We start from the raw sequence: 16,675 nt of genomic DNA on the forward strand, positions 1-16,675 counted from the left end.
TTCCCTGGAGGGAGAGCGTGTCCTCCAGCCTCCCGTCCTCGGCTAGGGGGACGGCTGCTGGGGGGGAATCATGTTCAGCGTGTGCTGGGTCCGCACTTTGCACCTTGCAGAGGGCAGGACAGCGGCTCTGGCGTCAGGCAAGCAGGGCCAGGTGCTGAGGGCTGCAGCCCCCACGCAGAGTGCCTCCCATCCAGGGAGGGTGACAGGCCTCCCTGGGGGCACATCCCTCCCCTTCTCTTCTTCTGTTCTCAACATTTTGTCCTGTTTCATTTTCTGTTTCCTCCCCCAGCTCCCTCAGGCACTGCTTCCCAGTGGCATGCTTGGCTGGGGTCACCATGCAGGGGCAGGGCAGCTGGGGTCCTGTGGGTCCGGAGCGGCCCTGGAGGTGGGACGCCTTCACCTTCCCCTGCTGGCCGGTCTTTCCTGCCCTGGGCATTCATCATGTCAGGGGTGCAGCGGGAGGCGTGCTAAGACTGGGGCCTGCCTGGGACCCGAGATGCGGGCAGGACCCAGGGGAGGGCTGGGATTGCTGGGCTGAGGCTTTCTGGATCCTGCAGAGCCCCCTTGGGGATGATGGAGGGGAGGAGGTGCTTCTGAGGCCTGCCAGGGAGCAGGTAGGGGTGGGCGGCTGCCTTCCAGAGTCACACAGGAGACCCCGCAGGCTCCCTAGATAGTGCACGGTGGCATTCTGAGGACACACGCTTTGCCCGCCTCTGCATGTGTTCCCTGCTCTTCCACACAGCGATCCCCAGCTCTCCAACATGGGCTGTGGGTCCGACGACCCTGTTCAATTGCAACACTCATTGCAGTCAGTCCAGCCTCTGCAGGGGAAGGACTCAGTGCCGCAAGGCTGTGCTCACTTGGGATGCTGGTCACAAGTCCCAGGGGCCACCAGCCTGTGATGTCCCAACTATACAAAATCAGGGCTCCCGAGACGTTTGCTTAGGGTCACGTGTGCATCTCTTGTAGGACCCATGGACCCATAAGGCAGAGCCACATAAAGCAGAGCTGAATTGCATTGTGTGGGACTGTCCACGGGTACCAATGCTACAAAGACAAGTCGGGGAGTGGTGGCCAGAAATCAGAGCCTGGTGGGTGCCCAGGCCTGGGGGTGTCCTCACAGGTCCTCAGTGCTGGTTACAAGCCTGTTTCTCTCGCAGGGCTTTGCTAAGTGCTTTACGTGCTCGTGGTATATTTAACAATAAGCAGTTAAATAAATCCACTTGTGTGTGTCTATATGTACACGTCTATGGGTCTGCACATGCGTGCGCGCGCACACACACACACACACACACACACTATAAATAACACACTATCTTCCTCTCATCTGAATTGGCCAAAGGTCTGCGAGAATCTGCTGGGATAACCGGTTTGTCCAGGGGCTCCGGGCCTTGCCAAGCGATGCCTCGCTGCCTTCTTTGAATTGGGGCCCTGTTGGGCCTGGCGGGCACTGCCCGGGCTAGAACTGGTCCTGGCGCTCCTCTTTCAAAGGGAACCCTGCCGCCCTGGGAGGAAGCCAGAGCGGGCTTCTGGGATGGGAAGTAAACTCAGGGAGACCGTGCACCTCCATGGGGTTCCACGGGGTTCCCACGTATGACCCTGCCAGAGCTTCTGACCCAGCAAGTCTGAGAGTGGACGGCCCTGCCTGGAAGCTGTCCAAAGGCTAGAAAGGACACGGGAGCAGGCTAGGGGCAGCCACGACAGCTGCTGGCAGGAGGCCCAGGGTCCGAGTCACCCCCGGGAAGGGCCAGCAGGGCACTCCTCCCTCCCGAGGAGGAGCACTGGGGACAGAGCACACGTGTCTGCAGCCACTTTTAAGTGAAGGGCTCTGGGGTCAAGGAAGCCACTGGCTCCTTCCTGTATGGCAGCAACATTCTCAGAAGCCAGCTTTCACTTTCTAGGCCTGCCCGGGGCCCTGTGTCTGGGGGCTGAGGAGACATCCCTACCTCCCACCCTGCACCCCCCTGCCCCGATTGTCAATGATTGAACAGGGTCGGAGTCATCAGAAAATCAGAGGAGAGGTCAGGTCAAGGAATCGTGTGAGATCCCCAAGGGAGAGCGCTGGGAGCGCCAAGCGGGGTGCTCTGGGGAGGCTCACCTGGTTCCCCCGCGAAGGTGCCGCCTGACCCGGCCACCGAGGCCCCGGCCATGAAGTTGTGCCACCTGCGGGGCAGCAGCGGGGACTCTGGTCCGTCTTAAGCCACGTGTGTACTTGGATGGAGCTTTGCCTCTTCCTGCCCCTTGTGCCAACGGGGCGGTCCTCTGCGTTCCCGCGAAGGACAGCACCACGTTGTTTCAAAGGCAAAGTGAATCACATCTTTGTTGTCTTAATGCACCACAGTGTTGACACGTTTGTTTCTTTGAATCTTTTTTTTTTTTTTTTTTTTTGGCTGGTTCATCTGTCCTGTGATTCTGCAGGTGAATAATTTTCTGCTCCTGCCCTGCCGTCTGGGCCAGATTTTTATTTGGCTTGGTTGGGTTTTTGGAAGCAAGGGAAAGGAACTGGTTTGCATGGAGAGCCTCCTGGGGCTGGTGCCCACAATCCCCACCGTGTGTGCTTCGTCGACGAATTTCTGTAAAAGGAATCCAGGATCGACGCTGGTTCTTAACTTATGCTTTGTGGGACGGAACGATTTCTTACTTGATTCGTGGTGACCTGTTTGTGTGGGGATCTCGCAGGCGTGTGCAAGCTCAGGAGCCACGTCTCAGCGGTGCCGCGGGTGAGTGTTCTGGACCGCTGACCTCTAAGTGATCTGCATGGAAGAAAAAAGCAGGCAGATTCCTGCACAGGGATTCAGAGACTCGTCACGGAACGGAGACCCCATTCTGGTCAATGCTGTGTCCCCACAAAGGGTTCTGGGCTGACCTACAACCCCCTGCTCCAGCCATACACCTTCAGTCAATATTTGGAGGCCAGTTTAGGTAAATATCAGGACCTCTCAGGACTCCTTGCAGCAGGAAACCTGACCCTCCCCTCCGCCCCCAAGTGTAGCATGATAAACAGGCATTGGCCAAAATAACAACCCAGCTTCCTGGAACATGCTTGCTCAGAGCCGTCAAGAGAAGCCCGAGAAACGTCAGCCTGACCTCTGCCTCCTTGTACGCACAACCTGACCTTCGAAGATCAAACAAATCCACCCTTCCTCCCGTAATCCTCCGGCGTGTTGTAGCTCCCTATGATCATCAGAGGCCCGGGGCCAGCCGCAGGCGGGTGCAGCCCCGGGGTCAGTTCACCCTTGCGGTGCCAGCACGGGTCCCCAGGTGTGGGAACCTAGCGGGGTGAACCACTGAGTGTCACCTGAGTTTAGCTTGGCTAAAAGAAACTAAAACAACTGCTTAAAAATGTAGTAAAAGATCCCATTTCCTGATATGGAATTAAAGACACACAAAGAAGAAATAACTTCATTAAGAAGACAAGCCCTCTTGGTGTTGGTATTAATAAACAATAGTAACAATAATAAAGACAGAACCTGGCAGAATGCACAGACTGCCCTGTCCCCTGCTCCAGGTGACACATCTGTGACAATGTAGAGGCCAGAGGAGTGGGCACCTGTCCAGAGGGTCCCAGGCCACAGAGAGAAGCTTCTGACATTCTGGCTGTGTTTTCAGTGTTTTGCATTAGCTGTGAACTTGTGGGCTACTGCAGGGATCATTTCTCATAGCGTGGTGGCTCGTTGGGTCTTTGTCATCCTGGGGCGGCTCTGGGTTTTCTGTATCTCCACCCGAGACAGATGAGACACTGATACCATGTGCTCGTATCCTTCATAGAGATTCGCGGTCAGTGATCTTTGCAACACCACCTGGGTTTGCTTGTAACATGCACAGAAGAAGCTCCACGGTTCCGTTATAAAAGAAAATCTTTAGTAAAACATTGTCATTAGGAGAGTAATCTAACCAAAATTCCAAAAATGGTGGAAAATAAAATAAAATTAGTCTGGATACTGGCATAGGCTGGACATCTGAGCATCACCAGTGATTCTGGTCTAACACCAACCCCTTGCCCGTGCCCCTCATTGCCTGCCTTTCTCTGCATTAGCACATTCCTGGAATGTGGGACTGGATGCTCAGTGCTTAAACACTCAGCTATTTCATTCTGGGAAGTGTGGGCCCTCTTCTACCCTGTGCACTGACGCCAGAGCAGAGGGGGCAGGTGCGCTTGCAGCATGGGATGGAAATGTGGTCCGGAGACTGAATCAATCAATCGGTTAGCGTTTGTATTTACAATGAACGTTGTTACCATAGAAACCCGGTGGAAAGATGACCATGAGCCTGGACGACACCAGGCAAACGAATGTGTTTCCCCCTTATTGCTTGCCGTGATCCTGCTAAACTTGGCTGGTTTCTTTCCCGGGGCGGTGGGAGCTGTAACAAAACTCATTCATCGTCCTGTCCCCACGTGTCAGACTGACAAGGACCCTTGTGTGTGTCAAGACCAACCAGCCGCCCAACAGCACCCACAGCTGCAGTCCCACCACACCTGCCTGCTTGTAACAGGTGCTCTGTTTTAAGACCCCAAACCCCAAACCTGGATTTACAGGGGGGCCAGCTGCTTAATTTGAGGTTGGCCATTTTTCCTTTGTGGAGTGGTGTCCCTCTGGAGAGATTGGGGCATTTGAAACCAGAGAACACTGTCAGTATTTGCCTTTTGCTGTGGGCCCCAAGTGCTGAACAGAAGGATAAGCAAAGGATTTAGGCCACTTGCCTCAGCTTTGGGACCGAAATGTCAAACCATCCAGGCCTGAGGGTGAGCTTCTGGCATTTCAGGAATGCAGGAGCTAACAATCTAAGCACTGAAAGCATTGACCAGCAAAGCGTATTGAGCCCGGTTGGCAGACTGTGGAGAGCACATGGTGGCGAGTAGAAGGTTGCTTTTTCTGCTCAACTTTGCATAACATGATGCATTAGCTTAAAAATATCAGCCGTGAACATTCCCCTGCACATGTACCTCCCAAGAAAAATACTGTGGGCAGTTTCTATTCCGGGAGAAACTTTGATAAACAACCACCTCCTTCGGGTGCTTCTCATCATGATATTTAAGTCAAGGGGGAATGTTTTCACAGCAGAAAGATAGCATTCTGCTAATATTTCTACCTATTCAAAGCCCAGATTCTCCCACAAGATGTTGGAGGTGGTGAGCCAGGCTCACTGTGCTTGCTCACAGGGTTCTTGGCAAGGTGTGATTCACGCCACTCAGAATACAGTCAACCCTTGAACAATGTGAGTTCAAACTATGTGGACCCACTTACACACAAATTCTCTTTGCTAAATACAAGACAGCCCTGTAAATGTGTTTTTTTCTTCCTTATGATTTTCTTAACATTTTCTTTTTTTCTAGTCACTTTATTGGAAGGATACAGGATATAATACATAAAACATACAAAACAGATGTTAAATGACTGTTTATGTTATTGGTAAGGCATTTGGTCACTGATAGGCTATGAGTAGTGAAGTTTTGGGGGAATCAAAAGGTACACGCAGGTCAAAGCAATCTGGAGAAGAACAAAGCTGGAAGTATCACAAACCTAAGCTTCAAGATACACTACAAAGTTACCATAACCAAAAAACAGCATGCTACTGGCACAAAAACAGCCTATGGATCAATGGAACAGAATAGAGAGCCCAGAAATACTCTCCTGCTTATGTGGCCAATTAATCTACAGCAAAGGAGATGAGAATTTACAATGGGGAAAAGACAGTATGTTCAATAAATGACTCTGGAAAAACGGGACAGATATACCCAAAGAATGAAATTGGACCAACTTCTCACACCATACACAAAAATACACCTAAAATGCACTAAGGAATTACATGTGAGGAAGCCATAAAAGTCCTCAGAGAAAACATAGGCTGTTAGTCTCTTGGACATTGGCTTCCACATCACATTTATGGGTCTGACTCCTGAGGCAAGGGAAACAAATGGAAACATAAACTATTATGACCACACCAAAGTAAAAAAGCTTTTTGCACAGCCAAGAAAATCATCACCAAAACAATAAAGGAACTCACTGAATAGAATATATTTGCAAGTGATATATTCAGTGAAGGGTTAGTATTCAAAATAAATAAAGAACTTCTACAACTCACACCAAAACAAAAAACAAAACAAAACACAATTAAAATATGGGCAGAGGAAAAAAAATGAGCAGAGGACTCGAACGACATTTTTTCCAAAGAAGACATGCCGACGGCCAACAGACACATGAAAAGATGCTCCACATCACTCATCCTCAGGGAACTACCATAGTGGGATCTCACCTCTCATCTGTCAGAAAGGCTAGTATGAAAAACACAAGAAACAAGTGTTGGCGAGGACGTGGAGAAACCCTCATGCACTGTCGGTGGGCATGCAAATGGGTGCAGCCACTCTGGAAAGCAGTATGGAGTGTCCTCAAAATATTAAAAGTGGAGGAAATACCTTGTATGATCTAATACAAGGTGCTGGGCGTTTGCCCAAAGAAAATATAAAGTTTAATTAAAAAAGATATACACACCCCTATGTTTGTTGTAACATTATCTCTAATAATCAAGATATGGAAACCACCCAAGTGTCCATAGATGAATGATCAGATAAACAAGATGTGGTGTGTACACACACACATATGCAAATATCCACATACACCCTACATATATACACATAGAGAGGGTATCATGTTAAGTGAAATAAGTTAGAGAAAGACAAATAACACATGATTTCACTCATATGTGGCATCTAATAAACCAAAAAGACTCTTAAATATATAAAAACAAACTGATGGCCAGAGGGAAGGAGTGGGGAGAGACAGGTGAATCCGGTGGAGGAAAGGGGAAGGGGCGTACCTGTGAAATAGATACAGGGGATTAAGAGGTTGAAGCTTCCAGTTTTAAAATAAATACATCACAGAGATGAAAAGTGAGAAACAAACAAAAAGTCACATGTGGCTTCTTGACTGTGCGGGAGGTCGGTGCCCTAACTCCCGACTTGTTCAAGCGTCAATTGTATGTGGTTTCCTCTTTCAAATGTGCAAATGCCACAAACTCATCCAAAATCAGGACAACCTTGAAAAGCGATTAGATTAGGTAAAGCATAAGCATCATTGATGCATAAGCTCCCAGCCTGAAAACCCCAATCGCCCCAATCTTGATGGGCTAAGTCCTCTCTGGGCAGGTGGCTGGGTCAGAGACGGTGGGAAGGAGGCAGGGCCGCTCAGCGGGGGGTGTCAGCCATGGGCTGCCGGAGGAGGCCGCTTCTGTCCTCCCAGACTGGAAAACATCAGAACCTGATGCTGGCTTCAGAGGAAGAGTCTGAGTCCCAGGGACATGAGGAGAAACTTGCAGGGACCCTGAATGGGGTTGACAGTGCCTCCCTCCTGTTACCTCCAAGCTCCAGACTTGCAGTGGGAACATGGGGCTGCCTCAGTGCCCTGTGCACTTTGGGGGGACAGAGGCAGCGAGACGGGAGGGGATGGTGCTGACTGTACCTGCCCCACAGGCAGCTGGGGGCACAGCTAGGGTGCCCCAGGGGGCAAGGCCCTGTCACCAGAGAGAAAGCTCCCCAAATGCCCAGCGTAGCCTCCCTGCGGGGCTCCCCCACACAGAGGGGGCATGGCCCTGTCTCCCATGGGGATTAAGGACCCAATCCCCAGCCCCAGCCCAGGTGTAGGCTGCAGAGCAGGTGACCAGCTTCCCTGTGGCCATCTCTGCGTGTCTGTCCCCGCAGCCAGGGCTCAACACTGCGGCTCCTGCCACACCGCCCCCGGGGCCCCATCCTCCGGTATCCGCTTCCCATTGACAGTGGCTGCATCCTTCCCGTGGCTTCTGCTCTCAGCTTTCTTAGCCCCAGCTCTAAATCCTCAAGCCATTTCAGCTTTACCCGCAGAATATACCAGAACCCTGCCCATCCTCGTACCCCACTCCTGTGCTCCAAATCCAGAGCAGCTCCCTCTGGACACACCTGCTGGCTCCCTGCTCCTGGACCCATGAACACTATGTAATTTATGTCCACACCATGTGTGTAGTTTACCACCCGTTCCCCTTGACGCCTCCCCGTAGCCAGAATAGGATCTCCACGGGGCAGAGGTATTTGCTGTGCTCACTGATGTAGCCCGAGGACCTACGGTGGCACCTGGAGCTTCCTGCATATTTAGGGATTGACTGGCTAAAGTATTAGTTTGAGTTAATAAGAGAGACTGCCTCTAGCCTTAATTGGCATATTTTTAAAAAGTGTGATTATTAAACATATTTTTTTTCAGAATTTATCATGATATCCATACTCTGTTTTATTAATGTGGGTATTATATCAATCCATTTCTTGTTCTTCTGTATCTAGTGTATACCCAGCCATCTCCAAGGGTTACATTTCTAATGAGCTACATAATTTGACCTTCTTTTTTTGGGTAGGAATCTTACATGTCTGTTTTTACTAAATGAGGGTCGACATTTATCTTCCCACTTAGAAAAAAAAAAACAACAACACAGTTTGCTGCACGTTGTTGGAGCTTGGTGTTAAGACGACTGGCTGCCAGTGGGTTTGCAGGTATAGGTAGCGTACTGCACGAGGGGCTAGTCTTTCACTAACACTGCAAGGGGCTCTGGCCCAAAAAGTGGAGAGTGATGGTGAGTCTTGCCACAAGTAAAAACAAATGATTTGGTTTCTGGGGTTTATATTCTTCATAAAATGAAGTGAATGATTTATTTAATTTTTATGTTGTGCAAAATATATACATATAGCATTAGAAGGAGGAGGAAGGGGGAGGAAGAGAAGAAGGAGGAGAAGGAAGAGGAGGAAGAGGAGCAGAAGGGGGTAGGGAAGAAGGGGAGGAAAAAGGAGGAGGAGGAAGAAGAGAAGGAGGAAGAGGAGAGGGTAGAAGAAGAGGAGGAGGAGGAGAGGGTGGAGGAAGAAGAGGGAGAGAAGGGAGAGAAGGAGGAGGAGGAGGGGGAGGAAGACAAGAAGGGAGAGAAGGGGAGGAGGAGGGTGGAAGAAGAGGAAGAGGAGGAGGAAGAAGAGAGGAGGAGGAAGGGGAGGGGAAGGAGGAGGAAGAGGAGAGGAGGGAGGAAGAATAGGGAGAGAAGGAGGAGGAGGAGGAGGAGGAAGAGGCAAGGAGGAAGAGGAGAAGAAGGGGGTGGGGAAGAAGAAGGGGGAAGGAACAAGGAGGACGAAGAAGAGGAGGGGGAGGGGAAGGAGGAGGAGGGGAAGGAACAGGGGGAGGAAGAAGGGGAGGGGAGGAGAATAGGGCAAAGAGCAGCGAACCCAGAGAGGACAAGTAACAGAGCTGAACGTGAATGTTTCCTAGAATGAGCTGTTCCGGGAATGAGCTCTTCTTTGAAGATGATTTTTGAGAAATGTCAGAAATATGCAGCCGCTGTAAAATCACAGAATGGGGCCTATTGCATTCAGGGAACCGTGCAGGTGCTCACACACCAGAATGCGGGGGACAGGTTTTCCTCGACGGGGGTTCATCTTGCACCCTGGTGTCCGTGTCAGGACCAGGGGGCATCCCCTGAGGCCAGGGTGTGTTTTTGCTTCTGGGAACTCTCTCTCTCTCTCTCTGTCCGTCCCCCACGATATGGCTGACCTCTGACCTGGGTGTTTGGAGCTGCATCTCCTGCTTCAGAGCCAGACAACCTGGGAGTTAATATCACAATTGGCGGTTGCTCTACCTTAGGGGGATTCCATCCAAGGCTTTGCGTCACCAGCAATGGCCAGGGTCATGGTCCCTGCCCCCAGGTCTAGAGCGAGTTGTCCACAGGACGTCCTCAGCCCGGATGCTGACCCTTCCTACCTAGTTAGGAGCTATTTGTAATTTCAAATATGACCGCGGTTCCATGTTCCCGTGGGTTCCAGAAAGGTCAGTAAGGGTACCAAGGGTTAGCAGGTGTTGGTAATCTGTCTGATGAGTGGGTCAATTCTCTAACTAGAGAATAAAAGCTCATATAAACACAAACTTCTAAATTCATCCCGGAAGCTCAAATTCTACATTAGGATCACCCAATCGCGGAGCACGTTCATGGCTCCTTCCCCACGTGCCTAGAGACGTGCTTCTCAGATTTTAGAATAACATGGGCCCGGGGGCTGCACTCCCCTGGAAACCGAGTCTGGAGCAAGTGTCTCGCCCGCCGCTCCTGATGCTCACCCGGGTCCCCCAGCTCTGTCCCTTGCTCGTCTCTGTGCCCTTCCCTTGCTCCCCATGGCTGTGTCCACCGTGTTAAGCCCCCCTGAACCCCTCTCTGGGGCTGGGAGCGCCTGCCCGAGCCCTGAACGTAGGCCTCACACCTGCTCCCCCACCCACTGGTGGGCACGGGTGCTCTGTGGTGGGCCCATCTCTCCTGATGCTCCAGTGCTGGGCGTTGTGGGGAATCCGGAAGCTCTTTCTACATTTTGGCTTTGATGACGTCACACTGGAGCAAACAGAGCAGCTGTGTGCTCCTCCCTGGCATTCTCTGTGGGAGTCGGGATCTCCCTGTGGCTCCACCCTCTGCCCCCAGACAGGCCCACCCAGGCCTGATGGCACGATTCTGGCCATGGTTGCCCACCAGTCTGGCCAAGGTAGAGAGCCCCACAGGCTGCAGCACTTTCTGGCCAGGTTCTAGCATCCCGTGGTTCAAAAACTTTTAAAGAGGGGTGCCTGGGTAGTTCAGTGGTCTGCCTTCAGCTCAGGGTGTGATCCTGGAGTCCCAGGATCAAGTCCCACATCGGGCTTCCCGTAGGGAGCCTGCTTCTCCCTCTGCCTGTGTCTCGTGAATAAATAAATAAAATCTTAAAAAAAAAAAATCTGTAATGACTCCCCCTGGGGATAGCATTAAGGATTAATTTAATACAAACTCAGTAGGATGTTCAAAACCACCAGGGTCTCCAGTCTTATCACCATTACCCTGTTCACTTCCTGGTGGGCTGGATGCACCCTTTCTTGATAATTTCCCACTCGGCTCCTAGTCACATCTCACCTGGGCTGGTACAGGCGGGAGTTCAGCACCTCTGCCAAGAGCCTTGGCCAGGACTCATTGGTTACTGGAGTAGTTAACTTTCTGGAGCTGTTCATTTCCAGAGCGCAATGACCTGTTGTGACTCTCAAGGCTCCCTTTATGTCTGGAGGGTCCCCCATAGATCTGGCTCGGAGCTTTGGAGGATACTTGTGTGTCAATGGCAGGTGCCTGAGCTCTGTCCCCAACTCATCCACAGACGCCGTGAGCCTCCAGGCTCCTCATGCAGAAGGAATTGTTTAAACTATGCTTAGAGTCACTGGCATGCACATTTTTCTCGCCTGCTGGTATTTTTGTGTGTGTGTGTGGGGGGGAAAGAACATCCAAAATTTATTCTCCAACAAGACAGACAGCATCAGCAGGTATCGCCTGCCGGTATTAACCCAGGCCTACATTGGGCACGATTTCTTTCCTAAGCAAACTCATCACATCACACAAGAACCAGCCTTTCCTCGGAGTTGGGATATTTGACTTGACTTGGCCTCTTCCAGGGGTGGCCAGGTGGGAAACGGATTTGGAAGGTGTCCCATGGAGTGACTGCCCTTGGCTTCTTCCCTCAGGGCCTGGCCCGTGATCCTGGAGGGTTGGAGAGGGTCTGGAGGATGAGGGGATGCGGGGCCCTGGTACGCGGCCAGGCAAGACGCCCAGAGGGGTATGGCGCCGGGCGGTCTGCAGAGATGACGCTGGCAGGACAGGCCATGAGGGTCCCTGGTTCCCACAGCAGAGCTGAAGCAGCAGGGACAGGTCAGGCTGAGCCTGAGTGGCAAGTCCCAGACACTGCCGCTATCCCTCAGAGGGTGAAGCAGAGAAGGACCCAGCCAGGTGGGCAACTCCCCTCCTCCATGAGTGGAGCAGGTGCCATGTGTCACTTCACAAAACATATTCTAAAATCACCCCTGCTCACATATGCGACCCCAACATTTTATTATGAAAGATTTCAAGTATACCAAAAGCTGAAATGATGTCACAGTGAATGCCTGTTTCCTTACTGCCTCCTGCCCCCCACCTGCCCTGTCCCTCACCTGCCCTGCCTGACGTCCAGAGTTACTCGCAGACATGAGCTAGTCTGTTTTCAATCATGATATTTGATTCATGTTAAAATTTCTAAAATAATTAATGACGGGCATGAGATTTTGTAATTCTCAAGGGGGCCCACATTGAAAGGATTTGAAGAATATGAGCTGAAGGCTGTGATGGGCCGTCCTTACGGGAGACCCCCGAAGCTCACACACACGGCCCGAGGACCACGGTCTGGCTGACCTCTAGGCTAGAAGGAAGCTCTGTTCGTTCCGTTCACTAGGACGGGCACCGTAAGACAATGGGTTTCTGTGACTCTGCAGGTTTGGGAAGTTCTAAGTTAGAACCAGTTTGCAATAGAATTTGTCTGATGTCCAATGCCTCGTGTACAATATGAATTTCTGAGGAGGTGATAATTATGCGGTGTTTCCAAATTGTCTACCACCAGTCATTTTGGGGTCTTCGGGAGTCATTTTGCAGCACAGGCCTCAGTCTCTGGGGAGTCCTTCCATAATGGGGCTCGCCGTCCTGTCCACAGGACTTCTTAACATTAGAGCTTAGTTCCAACCCTGGGCAGCAGGGAAAGGGAAGGGGAATTTCAGACCTACAGTTAGAGTTATGTGGGGTGGTTCCACGTTCCTTCCCCAGCCCTGGGACCGCTCTGGGGCAAGGCTGGGCTCGCCATGTCCCTGAGTGTTGCTGACCCCCTGGCCCAGCTGTGACTGCTGGGGGAAGGGTTCCCAGCGCTTCCAGACACGCCAATCCTCCCTGGCAAGAGTGCCAGAGCCCTGCACATCTCAGCCCTGCACTTACACTCCACATTTTATATTATGCATTAAGGTTAGTAATATGTAAGGAGCAGGGTTTTATAGGGACAATGCTTAGTCTCATGTCTGTTGAGAGAAGTCCTACACTTTTGGGATACCTGGGTGGCTCAGCGGTTGAGCATCTGCCTTCTGCTCAGGGTGGAAGCACCCTGGAGTCCCAGGATTAAGTCCCACAATGGGCTCCCCACAGGGAGCTTGCTTCTCCCTCTGCCTGTGCCTCTGCCTCTCTCTCTGTGTCTCTCATAAATAAATGAATTAAAAAAAAAGTCCTACACTTGTGAATCCAAAGAACCATGTTCAAGTTTTTCGGCTCTGTAATCAAGTTTAACTAAATCCTCATTTTATGTCATGCATTAAAGTTAATAATAGGTAAGGAGCAAAGGTTGCATAGGGACTTAATAGGGAATTAATACTGACAATGACACACCCCTCCTGAAGTACCGATTTATGCAGTAAGCACTCAATACACGTCTTGGGTGGAAACAGACGTGATAGTTAGCAAACACTGTACTTGTTATAACTTATTTCAGAATTTTATAATACACACTCAGTAAGTATCTGCTGAGTTGAAATAAACATTAATATCAGAAAGATATTTTTAAGGATATTTTTAAATTTTTTTTTTAAATTTTTTATTTATTTATGATAGTCACAGAGAGAGAGAGAGAGGCAGAGACACAGGCGGAGGGAGAAGCAGGCTCCATGCACCGGGAGCCTGATGTGGGATTCGATCCCGGGTCTCCAGGATCATGCCCTGGGCCAAAGGCAGGCGCCAAACCGCTGCGCCACCCAGGGATCCCTAAGGATATTTTTATTGTATCATGTGCTAATGAAAAGCTCTACAATTGAAGAAGGAAAGAATATGAATTGTAGGAAATGATGTCTTCGGAGAGACCACAGTATTATTTTGACATGAGATGAGCTGACAATTCACTGCATGCTGCTGTGGCATGGGAAGCAGGTGCTCAGCCATCCCGGGTGACAGCGGGACGGGGATCAGTACCACCCCCACCCCACCCTCAGTTCCACGTCTCCATCTAGGGCCCCCTGGAGCTCCACACGTATCACCCGAGGGCAGAATGGGGTGAACTATGCAGGATTTCGACCTTCCCAAACCCTCTCCACATGAAAGCAGCTAAGCTTTCATTTGTTGTCTATTTGAGGAGCCCATGTGAGATTTTGTCCAATAAAGGTTTCACTACAAAAACACAAGTGGACGGTGGGTGACTCTGTCTTTGGAGGCAAGGTTGGGTGTCACTTTGTAGCCAATGAGCCAAAGCTCCATCCTGTCCAGAGCCGCTTCCCCCCGGGGGGTGGCAGGTGGCTGTAGGTGCATGGGGCTGGGGGATAGGGAGCTGAAAGTTCAGACCTGAGACAGTTCCAGGGAAACACCTGTTCACTGAAAGATTCCAAGTCCACCTTCCTGTCTGCACACGTCCATGATTGTGCCCCAAGTATGGGCTTTGGCTGCTTGGCTGGCGGCACTGCCTTTGGAGGTGAGCACGAGTTGTCTCCCTGACGGGGGTCCCCACCTCACTGCACCCACTTTTCTCAGGCTTGCTTCATGAGTCTTCAGCCTCATAAAGTGGCTCTGAGCTCCTCTTACTTACTATCATCAATTTATGGGAAAGGAGCTGACTCTGGGACAGCCGGATGGATGGGGCACATAGGGCAGGGTGTGGGGGGGAGGGGTGTGACTCACATGCCTTCTTGGGGGACACCACCCTCCCAGCACCTCTGTGGGTCTGCCAACCTGGAAGCTCCCAAACCCCCTTATTTGGGGTGTTTTATGGAGGTTTCATTACTTGGTCATTGACCGCTGGAAACTGAACTCAGTTTCTCCCTTCCCTAGAAGGATGTCAGCAGGTGGGGGCAGAGCCAGCCCTGTGATCAGGTCTCGGTCTTTCTGGAAATGGCCCCACCCCTCCTGAAGACAACCATGTAGATAGTTCTTACGATGTCGGAACGACTTAGGGGCAGACGGGGCTAGGCAGGGAAAGAGAAGGGAAAGGCCCCGAGTCAGGCTCCTACCCATCCCAAGAAGACAGAGATAAGACAGTACAAAGCAGATAAAACAAACCTAGCTCCAAAATGTTAGGGAGTCTCCCCCTTTAATGGCTGCCTGACTAGGCTCAGGGAAACCCCGGATATAGTAAAATGTCATCCCTGTGAGAGGTAATCCCCAGAGAGAAGGGAACACCTGGTCCCGGCCCATGATATTTACCAGAACATCCTGTTTGTTATTATGATTGTTCCAAGGTCACCATGTTTGTTCTAAATGTAGACATGATATTTACAATCCACCCTGATATGGACAAGAAATTCACGAAGTTCCCTGGTCAGTTTCCTATAAAAGACAGACCCCAAAAGCCCCCAGTGGCAGCCTTGTCAGGTCCCTCTCACTTCTGAGAGCTTTCTCTTTATCTCTGCTCCGTAAAACTCTATGGCTCTAATCACTCTCTGTCACCTGTGAGATTCAGTCTTCGCCTCCGTGGGACGAGAACCAAGCTACCGTATCACCTACCATGTCAGAGTGGCCTCCTGAAAACACTGAGCTCCTCCAGGTCTGATGGATAAATACCCCATGTTAAGTTAACAGGACCATAGGGACGAGGCCCATTATCTGCCTCTGGGACTGTTCCAGTGGCCTTTGGAAGCCACTTAGTGGTCTTCCCAGGTCTGCTGCTGTGGTGACCACGGGTGTGCAGTAGGCCGAGCATGATGCACTACCTCCGACACACACCCACCTGAGCTCACGCTAAGCAGCTGACCCGAACATTGGAAGAAATTGCGTTTCACGGTTGTCTCTGGATTGTTCTCTCCCTCCTTCCATAGGGTAGATTGGACTATCACACACAGATGTGCAGCCCTTCCTCCAAACCCTGGTGTGGAGTTCATGCTCCCGTCTCAGGGACTTAGCATTGGCCACGTGTGTGCGCTGGCCGAGGACATGGGGGCACCTGTGTCAGCATGCCAGTTTGAGGGGACACCTGCACACTGCAGGTCTCTGCATGCCCCTTTGGGCCTGTGCGATTTCCCACAGTGAAAAGGCACCTCACTGAGTCATGGTCCAAAGATCACGAGAGACTGAATAGGCCTGCGCTCAAGGCACAACCCGGAGCCAGGGCCAGCGAGCCATGCCTGTTTACCGTCACAGGCCACACAGCTGGAGGGATTATTTGCAATGTCACGGTGCTGATAGCTGCCTGGTGTCTCTCTTCCTTAACCATCCCTCACGTCCAGAAGGGAAGGCCTCTCTCTCTCCACTGGGGCCCCACGTGGAGCACCCGCTGATTCCCATTTATGGTTAATGCTTATCCAGGATGGGAAGCTGAAGAGGACAGACCCTACCACCTATGCATTTCCCATAGAGAGTTTGTCACAAGGAGAGCTCTGATCAATGGCTGGAGACCACATGATTGTGTCATTCATTAATGACTTTCCATCGTCTCATCATTTTTCTTGATTTTGAGGCCTTAAGATGGAGCTTCCTGCTGGTGTCTTCCCTAGAGGCAGCAGGGAACACGAGGGAGAGCTCAGATCATTGTGCAGAAGCCAGGGCTGAGGAAGAAGTCCAGGGCCATCATGAACGTGGTCGGGGGAGATTCATGCATTCCCATTTGAAGTTGCCGCAGAGCATTCCAAACTGCCTTATGGTGTTCCTAGCACTTAATTTTACCTAAGTCAACATTTGTTCCCTAATTCAAAGATGCTTCCAGAATACATAAAATCACTTTAAGCGTGGCCATCAGGAAAGCTCTGTGAACACTTGCCCTTCTTGTCTTGGGATTACAAAGCCAAAAGAGCTACTTCTTTTGGTAGCAGATTGGATGGTCCTTACAGGCTCCCATCTCACTAGGTGCGGGAGGGTGGGG

General features: G+C 51.1%; 1 non-coding gene across 1 annotated transcript; it reads left to right on the forward strand.

Annotated features, from left to right (window-relative positions):
• The first annotated feature begins 8,457 nt into the window (after positions 1-8,457).
• LOC112908660 (small nucleolar RNA SNORA62/SNORA6 family) lies at positions 8,458-8,610 on the forward strand. The gene has a single exon (XR_003232962.2). It is a non-coding gene; the product is annotated as a small nucleolar RNA SNORA62/SNORA6 family (small nucleolar RNA).
• Positions 8,611-16,675: the final 8,065 nt, after the last annotated feature.

The sequence above is a fragment of the Vulpes vulpes genome, chromosome 1 (assembly GCF_048418805.1).
Source record: "Vulpes vulpes isolate BD-2025 chromosome 1, VulVul3, whole genome shotgun sequence".
Lineage (NCBI taxonomy): Eukaryota > Metazoa > Chordata > Mammalia > Carnivora > Canidae > Vulpes > Vulpes vulpes.